The sequence below is a fragment of the Schistocerca serialis genome, chromosome 2 (assembly GCF_023864345.2).
Source record: "Schistocerca serialis cubense isolate TAMUIC-IGC-003099 chromosome 2, iqSchSeri2.2, whole genome shotgun sequence".
NCBI classification, from domain to species: Eukaryota; Metazoa; Arthropoda; class Insecta; order Orthoptera; family Acrididae; genus Schistocerca; species Schistocerca serialis.
In genome coordinates, this window is record NC_064639.1 from 106,054,433 (window position 1) to 106,062,803 (window position 8,371).

General features: G+C 45.6%; 1 pseudogene; it reads right to left on the reverse strand.

Moving 5' to 3' along the window:
* Window positions 1-6,789: 6,789 nt before the first annotated feature.
* On the reverse strand, window positions 6,790-6,907 carry LOC126459570 (5S ribosomal RNA; annotated as a pseudogene).
* Window positions 6,908-8,371: the final 1,464 nt, after the last annotated feature.

Below are 8,371 nucleotides of genomic sequence, written 5' to 3' on the forward strand. Positions count from 1 at the left end.
AAGTTCTAGGGGACTTATGACCACAGCAGTTGAGTCCCATAGTGCTCAGAGCCATTTGAACCATTTTATTGCGTCATTCATCGTGGTATTGCTTTATGGGCTGAAGCATTTGCTCTGTGATAATGCGAGCTTACTGACTCGCTGTTTCATTCAGTGAATGGAGGAGGTAGAGTTCCATAGGTGTTATTAAGGTAGGTTAGATGCTGGGCTGGAAGCATCTCCAATGGTTCATTTTGCCAGTATAACAAAGGCTGTGCCACATTCGCAATAGTGGTCTCAGTTATGGTAGCTGGGAGATGAGAAGCTGCTCCTGTGTTCTCATATGCAGTACCATTAATCAACAGCCCATTGACTTATAGTTGTAATTGTGTCACGTCGTATACCGACCTCGCTCATATCAATTACGACAGCCACTTCAGGGTTGTACATGGAGTTTATCCAGTATCCGTTGGAAGTAAGGGTGTGGCGCCAGAATATTGGCTTGGATCAACGTGTGCTCTTGTTTCCCCTAAATATAATTGTACCTCACATACCTTTGTGTTGGTCTGAACCATTTGGATCGATCTCTCTCTGATAATGATGGCGTTTATCTGTCGGCATTAACTCGTAACTCTTTCTTTATCTAGAAATTGACATCAAAATTTGTGCTCGTACCTGTATATACTTCCCCAGAACTTCCTACTTCATTGAATGAGGTGGACTGTGAAGCATTCGCATTATTTGCTACCAGAAACTAGACCAGCACATGAATTCGGGCACTATCAGTGCTGATCCCCTCCACTATAATGTGAGAGAATAACGCAGGGTCTGTTTAGTCAGTGTAGCTATGTGTTGTAGTTCAGCTGTCAGTTCTTCCTGGGCATTTCGAAGGCAGCCAGGATTGTTCTGGCCTATGCACAGCAGCCAATGCTATTACCTCTGTTCTAGATTCCCCTATATTGTCAGCTAGAGATCGCAATAGTGCTCCCGCAGCTACTCTGGTATCTAACATATTTAGTTACGTCTGTGTCACATTTGGATCATGATTCACAGTCCCCACGGCCGTTTTCACATTTACTATCAATTCTATTGTTGTCTCTCACGACGTCTGAGTGTTATTCAATATTTCCTGCTCCGAGTTTGTCTGTAACATACTGTGCGACTGAATTATAGCTTTATTACAATTTGCTACGTGTATTATCTGCCCCAGCGTATCATTTAACTGTTGGATATCATCAGTTTTTAGCAACCTTGCACCTACGTCCAGCGTATGTGGTAATAAATCCACTACTTGGCATAACTGATCCTGCAGACGCCCATAGGAGAGACGCAATCCCTGGTACTCTCTTTATATTTCCTTCAATGCTCCCTTTCTTCGGTCTCAGAGTGTAGCTCTCAGAACGTCTCTTCGAGCATCTGTACTTCATTCTTACTTCTCACACATTATATGTTAGTTTCATCATCCAACGGTGGATGGTTAGGATAACTTCCCCCTGCTTGGAGAACAATACCTCTCCTTCCAGTTGCTGATTCTACACGGTGCCTGCTGCTTCCCCACTGTAACAAGAAATCTGATGCATATCATGGTCATTCTTGGTGGTGACAGTACTCCCAATACACCTCTTGAAAAGATCCGATGCTCGAGATCTACCCATACATATATCATCAGTAACATTAATCCTTCCGCCATGGCATCACACTCTCGTCTTCAGAATGAGATTTTCACTCTGCAGCGCAGTGTGCGCTGATTTGAAACTTACTGGCAGATTGAACCTGTGTGCCGGACCGAGACTCGAACTCGGGACCTTTGCCTTTCGAGGGCAAGTGCTCTATCATTTGAGCTACCCAAGCACGACTCATGCCCCGTCCTCACAGCTTTACTTCTGCTAGTACCTTGTCTCTTACTTTCCAAAATTTACAGAAGCTCTTCTGCGAACCTTGCAGAACTAGCACTCCTGAGAGAAGGGATATTGCGGAGACATGACTTAGCCACAGCCTGGGGGATGTTTCCAGAATGACATTTTCATTCTGCAGCGGAGTGTGCGCTGATATGAAACTTCCTGGCATATTAAAACTGTGTGCCGGACCGTCTGAGGTACCCAAGCTCGACTCACGCCCCGTCCTCACAGCTTTACTTCCGCCAGTTGGTAGAGCACTTGCCCGCGAAAGGCAAAAGCTCCCGAGTTCGAGTCTCGGTCCAGCACACAGTTTTAATCTGCCAGGAAGTTCACACTCTCGTCTTACTTAATTCCTAACAAAATAAACTCAAGTTCATACATAGCGTTACAAAATACATCAAAACGAATGAACATAAAGCTTCTCACAGTAAGAAACAATATCCCAAACAAAACGAAAAAGTTACATGAACAATACACAACCATTAGCAACATTCCCCCAATGAATCCAACAATTTCTAGATACGCAATGACACAGAATGAACACTCTTGAAATACAGCATAGAAACCTACTCCTCTACTTTCAAGACTTTCGTGTGTATGGCATCTCATGTGTGGCTCATGTGAGCGTTTCCATCTCTCTAGTCCTCCTTTTGCCTTCTAAGATCTTTTCAGGTAGTGGTCTAGTACCTGTAGCAAGAAATCTGAAGTGCTTTTAAAAGGATGAATATGCCCTCTGGGGCATTGTTTATCTGGCACTGGCAATTTAACATCCACCAGCACCGATTTCCCCACAACTTTGTATGGTCCCTGGTACCGTATGATAAATTTCTCTAGCTTACCCTTTGAATGGTCATACGGAAAGTAGTGATGGAAGCTGGCGAAGGGGGTGCTGCTGTCTGTGCGCCGGCTGTGATTTTGATGTCGGTCGAGGGCTGTGGTACATGTAAACACCAATCACAATAGTAACACACTGTTTCCCATTTTGATCCGATACACAGCTCAGCAAAATGACCATAGCAACAGGACATGTGACACATAACTGGTGCTGACTCCAAACTGTGACAAAATACGTATTACTGTGTGAACCTCACTGGCTGAATGCCAGCATATTCTTCCATGATGTTTCCACGGAATTGTAAAAGATTGGCAGGTTCTTCAAGTCTCACAAATTCCACTCTGAAGTTTCTATGACAGTCGTCTTCCCCATCATTCCCCTCGCAAATGAATGGGTGGGTAGAAAGGAACCACTTTTAGCAGCCCATGTGGGTGACTGCTATGGCGGGTCGTAATGCTTGCTGTGACAGGTCAGGATGCCTGTAGTTCACCAACTTGAACATGGTTGCAGTGATGTGGCGGTGCGTGCGAAGCGGTTATTCATCAATCCATCATGAAAACAGTATTTTCACGTAACGTCATTTATTCCATAACAAAGTACACAGTGATCACAGTACTGAAAGCTTACTCCAATGCCCTCTGTGATGCAGCTGGCACAAGCATGCTGATGTCAGCAACGGCCTGCCATATGGGCAGGCAATGGTGGCAGGCATACTGCTGTCAATGTGGCGGCTGTGATGCTGATGTTGGTCCAGCGCTGTGTGGCGCATGATGGACAGCACATGGCGCCTGCAGCAGAGGGCTTGCTCCTGCTACTCAGCATCAACTGCACTGGGGCACGTGGGACCAAATCTCAGTCCTTAGAATAGATAATGACAGTTCACGGCGGCGATGTGTGTCCTCAGAGGCGATGCTAAACAGTGACAGCTTGTGCCTGCACAGGGTGATGAACAGTGACAGTATTTTCGTGCTCAGTGCGGTGACGGCTGGGCAACTACAAGGCCTAAGCTTGAACCATGGTCTACTGGGGTAGGTGTCCAACAGCAGATGACAGTCACCAAGCAGGTGGCCCGCCGGTGGGAAGGCACTAAGTCGGCAACATTCAGACAGCACAGGCAGCGGCCTGCAGCTAGCAGAGTCTGGCTGTGGCAGCTCGCTGATTCACCGCGGCTCGTGGGCTAGCTTGGACTTCCCTCGTGGCCGGTGGCAAGCAATGGCTGAGAAACTGGCAGTATATATGCAAGTTTGATCTGCTAGAGGTTTTGAAATGGCTGCATTTCCGGCCACTACGTCACTACAGGCGTGAGGTATCAGGCATGACTATGGACTTCCATGACATCAACGGCCCAGTTTTCCTGTCATGTCAGCTACTAGACATGGCTGGTAGTGCTGTAACTACTTCTTTCAGATGCCCTGAGCGGCGACTTCTGCAATGTCGCGTCAGTATGCCTAGCTATTGAAGCGTCTTGTGATACCTCCCTTGCGTTGTCTTTGTTCTGAGTCAATTACAATAGCCATCCGCTTCGCCAGGAGGAACTACGACGCAATATAATAGGCCATTGCTCGGTATCCCCTGTTCCGTACTTTACAAAATGTCGTTTTACTCTATAAAAAGGCTGTAAACTGCAGGCTGTCGGAATAGCAGTTACTGTCTCCTCTGTCCTCAGCTAAACTCTGCTAAAAGTGAGAACCTGTCAGATTCTTCTTGCCCTGGCCGTGATACCAAGCACCAAATTTCATATCCTACTAGCAGAGTGAAATTAAACTCAGGCTTTTTGCTCAATCACAATCGATATGATTAAAGTTACACAGTAGGCAAATTAGTCGTACTTAGTCTCAAATAAAACAGATATATTGTGGCACTATGTTAAGATTCAAATGGCTCTGAGCACTATGGGACTTAACATCTGTGGTCAACAGTCCCCTAGAACTTAGAACTACTTAAACCTAACTAACCTAAGGACATCACACACATTCATGCCCGAGGCAGGATTCGAACCTGCGACCGTAGCGGTCGCGCGGTTCCGGACTGAACGCCTAGACTATGTTAAGAGGTGAAGGCTGAAAGGTGGAATGACTATGTAGAGGGTGCACTCATAGGAAACAATCTTGAAGACTATATTAAAAAAAGAGAAGAGGGAGTAAATGAAAATGAGACTTGGGACATGATATTGCGAGAATTATTTGGCGGAGCAATGGAAGACCTAAATCGAAATGGGCCCCTGGAGTAGATGTCATTCCCTCAAAGTTATTGAAATTTTTGGGAAGGCTTGCCTGTCACATTAGCTTTCACACTAAGAAAATATTTTAAAGACACTTGTGTGGAAAGTCCTGACATAAGGATGCGAAACCTGGACGTTAGCATAGCAGGAGAAAGCTCGCCTGGAAGCTGTGGCAATGTGGTTCTGGAGGAAGACTACAAGAACCAGCTGGACCGACAGAAAAATCAATGGGGAATGGTTTTGCAGGAAATAAAGTAAAAGAAAGATCTACTGAAATTTACAGGAGTAAAACTGTATGGACACTTAATTAGACATGATATTCTTTTACAGAATTTTTCGAAGACGAGTTTGCAGGGGAAAAGACGAAGAGTCGAACAAGAAAATTCCTATTTAAAATGTTTGATCATTGAGATGGGATGTTCTTCATATGTGGAGGCGAGGAGAACTGCTGAAGAGAGGAAGCTGTGACTATAGAGAAAAGGCTTGGCTGTGAAAGAAGAACAAAGATAATGAAAAGATATCGTCAACATAGTACGCCGTCAAGATAGACCGATTGCCGTTACCTGGGCTGCAGAATGGATGATCTCGCTACTCGATGACTATCGTTCATTCAGCGAAAAAGTTATTACAGATGATCGAAATGATTGCTCAGTAGCCTTTCCTGGACATCTAAGGCTCAGGACACCTTCTTCCACATGCAGTCTCAACTACTAACACATGTACCCTGTTCGCTAACTGTATTGATCTCGGAAGTTTCTTCGAAGTCCAGCTGAGAAGTGAGAGCGGATTATCTCTCCATGTCCTATTTAAGAAGCTTCGATCCAGAGAAAAACAGTCGACTAACCAAACTGGGTCTTTCTGGATCGAGTTCTGAAGCAGCCATTCTAGACTGTTACGTTGCCAAGCTCTACCAACTTCTTGCCACCAGTTTCACCTCTGATCGTGAAGACAAACTCTTTTGAAGGCACTGCTTTAACGGAAGTTGGCGTTTGCTGATTATTTGTTACTTATTAATGCCACTACATGCTGACCTAGAAAATTTTGGAGGAAATGCTCCAGTATCTGAGAAATATCATTATGTTATGGTCACTCTCGGTTGCCTGAGTAACACACATAAAATTAATATTCGACTTCCTGTAACTAATGAAAAACAAGGTTATCTAATCAATTTTATCTTTAATCACTTCTCGTATTTAAATCCAAGCATTTATCGATTGCACACTCGTTACCGCCACTCCTTCACGGTGTGGGATTAAAGTATTACTGTAATTTGTTGGAAGTACTTTCCATCGCCTTTTTCCTCGGCATTCTCATTCTTTTTTCTTTCTTTTTTAGTCCATGTTTCATATCATCTACCCGTAAACAAATTTGCTATTTATGAGTGTCGTGATTATGCCAAACATCATTTAGCACTTTAATATGACAAAACTCTGTCAAGTTACAAAAACCGAATATATCGACGATATTATCGATGCTGTCTGGAAAGGCTCGTTTCAGGATAGTAAACTCGAACATAGGATCTACGGTGTCGTGTTCAGGCAAAAATTGGTTATCATCGCCAAAGCGGACAGCTTTCACGAGAACAGCATAGAAAATATCACTCGTTTCAAACTTCGCAAAGTTTCAACGGCAGCTTATAACTCAAATATGTACTAGCACTCCGTCTTCAGGCCACGAGCGGCCTACCGAGACCATCCGACCGCCGTGTCATCCTCCGGGGAGGATGCAGATAGGAGGGGCATGGGGTCAGCACACCGCTCTCCCGGTCGTTATGATGGTATTCTTGACCGAAGCGGCTACTATTCGGTCGAGTAGCTCCTCAATTGGCATCACGAGGCTGAGTGCACCCCAAAAAATGGCAACAGCGCATGGTGGCCTGGATGGCCACCCATCCAAGTGCCGACCACGCCCGACAGCGCTTAACTTCGGTGATCTCATGGGAACCGGTGTAACCACTGCGGCAAGGCCGTTGCCCAAAGTATAATTTGTAACTGGCAAAATTTTCTTTCTTGACTATGAAATTCGTCTATAAAGTATTACGGTAATTCAAAAAGAAATGAGCCGGATGCTATAAAATGAACACCTCGGAAGGGATTGTAAACCCATAACCCACGGAAGGAGATTTGGTCCTCATAACACCTCTTAAGCTCCAAACTCGCCGCTGGAGGCACGTGGACGCACACCCACGTGACGACAGAGCGAGCAACTACACATGTCGACTGTCCACAGCACTCGTGCTGGAAACAGAGAAATGGAGCCTTCAAGAAAAGAGAAAAGGGGTGTAGTGCAATTCCTGGCAGCAGAAGAAGTGCGGAGAACGGAGTGGATGCCCTCATTATTGAAGACCGTGGTGCTACAGTGACAGCCGTTTGCTCCAGAGGTCGGAGAGAGCGTCGAAATCGCAAGGAACATTCAGTGCTCTCCGTACACTTGTGCCGTTATTCGCCGAATTCTTCGTTCCAGCACTCCTTCTGCCGTAAGGAAACAAACTAAACCTCTTTGCCCTTCTTTTGAAGCCTCCATTTCTCCATTTTCTGCGCTGCTGAGTGCAGTGGGCGGTCGACGACTGCACGTGCTCACCCTATTGTCTGTCACCTGGATATTCTTGCGCCCAGTTCGGGGTGCCAGCGCTCTTACAGAAACCACGAATTCTTCTGTAGGCATTGGCATTACGATCCCTTCAGCGGTTTTTATTTTATAGCCTTTAGCTCATTTCTTTTTGAATGATGGCAATAAGGGTGCCGAAACGTAAGGAAAGCCGGCCATTTCATCCCTTCCTTCGTGCTAACCAGCCAGTGAATAGTTTCATCAAATCTGCCTGAACATATTAAGTTAGAGACAGAAATAACTGAGCGATTGCATTGTGACTGACTGCGAATACTGCTGTGTTTCAGAGCGGAGGTGAAATGCACGGTTGTGCCGTTCAAAGGCGACACTTCCAGGGCGTCCGATGTGAACGTGAAGAAGCAGTCTTCCAGCAAGGGGAGGCCGACAGGCGTGCGCTGGAGCAAGTCCACCAAAGACATCACCAAGCAGTGGTGAGTCAAGTCCTCTCCCATTGTCTATCGTACGTCAAAGTAAATGGAAATATACACTGAGGTGACAAAAGTCATGAGATAGCGATAAGCCCATTTACAGATGACGGTAGCATCGCGCACATAAGGCATAAAAGGGCAGTGGACTACCAGGGCCGTCATTAGTACTCAAGTGACACACGTGAAAAGGCACGATGGGAACTAACACAATTTGAACACGCAGTGTTAGTTGGAGCTAAACGGATGCGTCACTCCATTTCGGAAATCGTTAGGAAACTCAATATTCCGAGATCCACAGTGTCAAGAGTGTGCCAGAAAATACCAAAAATTTTCCGTCATTACCTCTCATCACGGACAAAGCTGTGGCCGACAGACTTCACTTAACGACCGAGAGCAGCGGGGT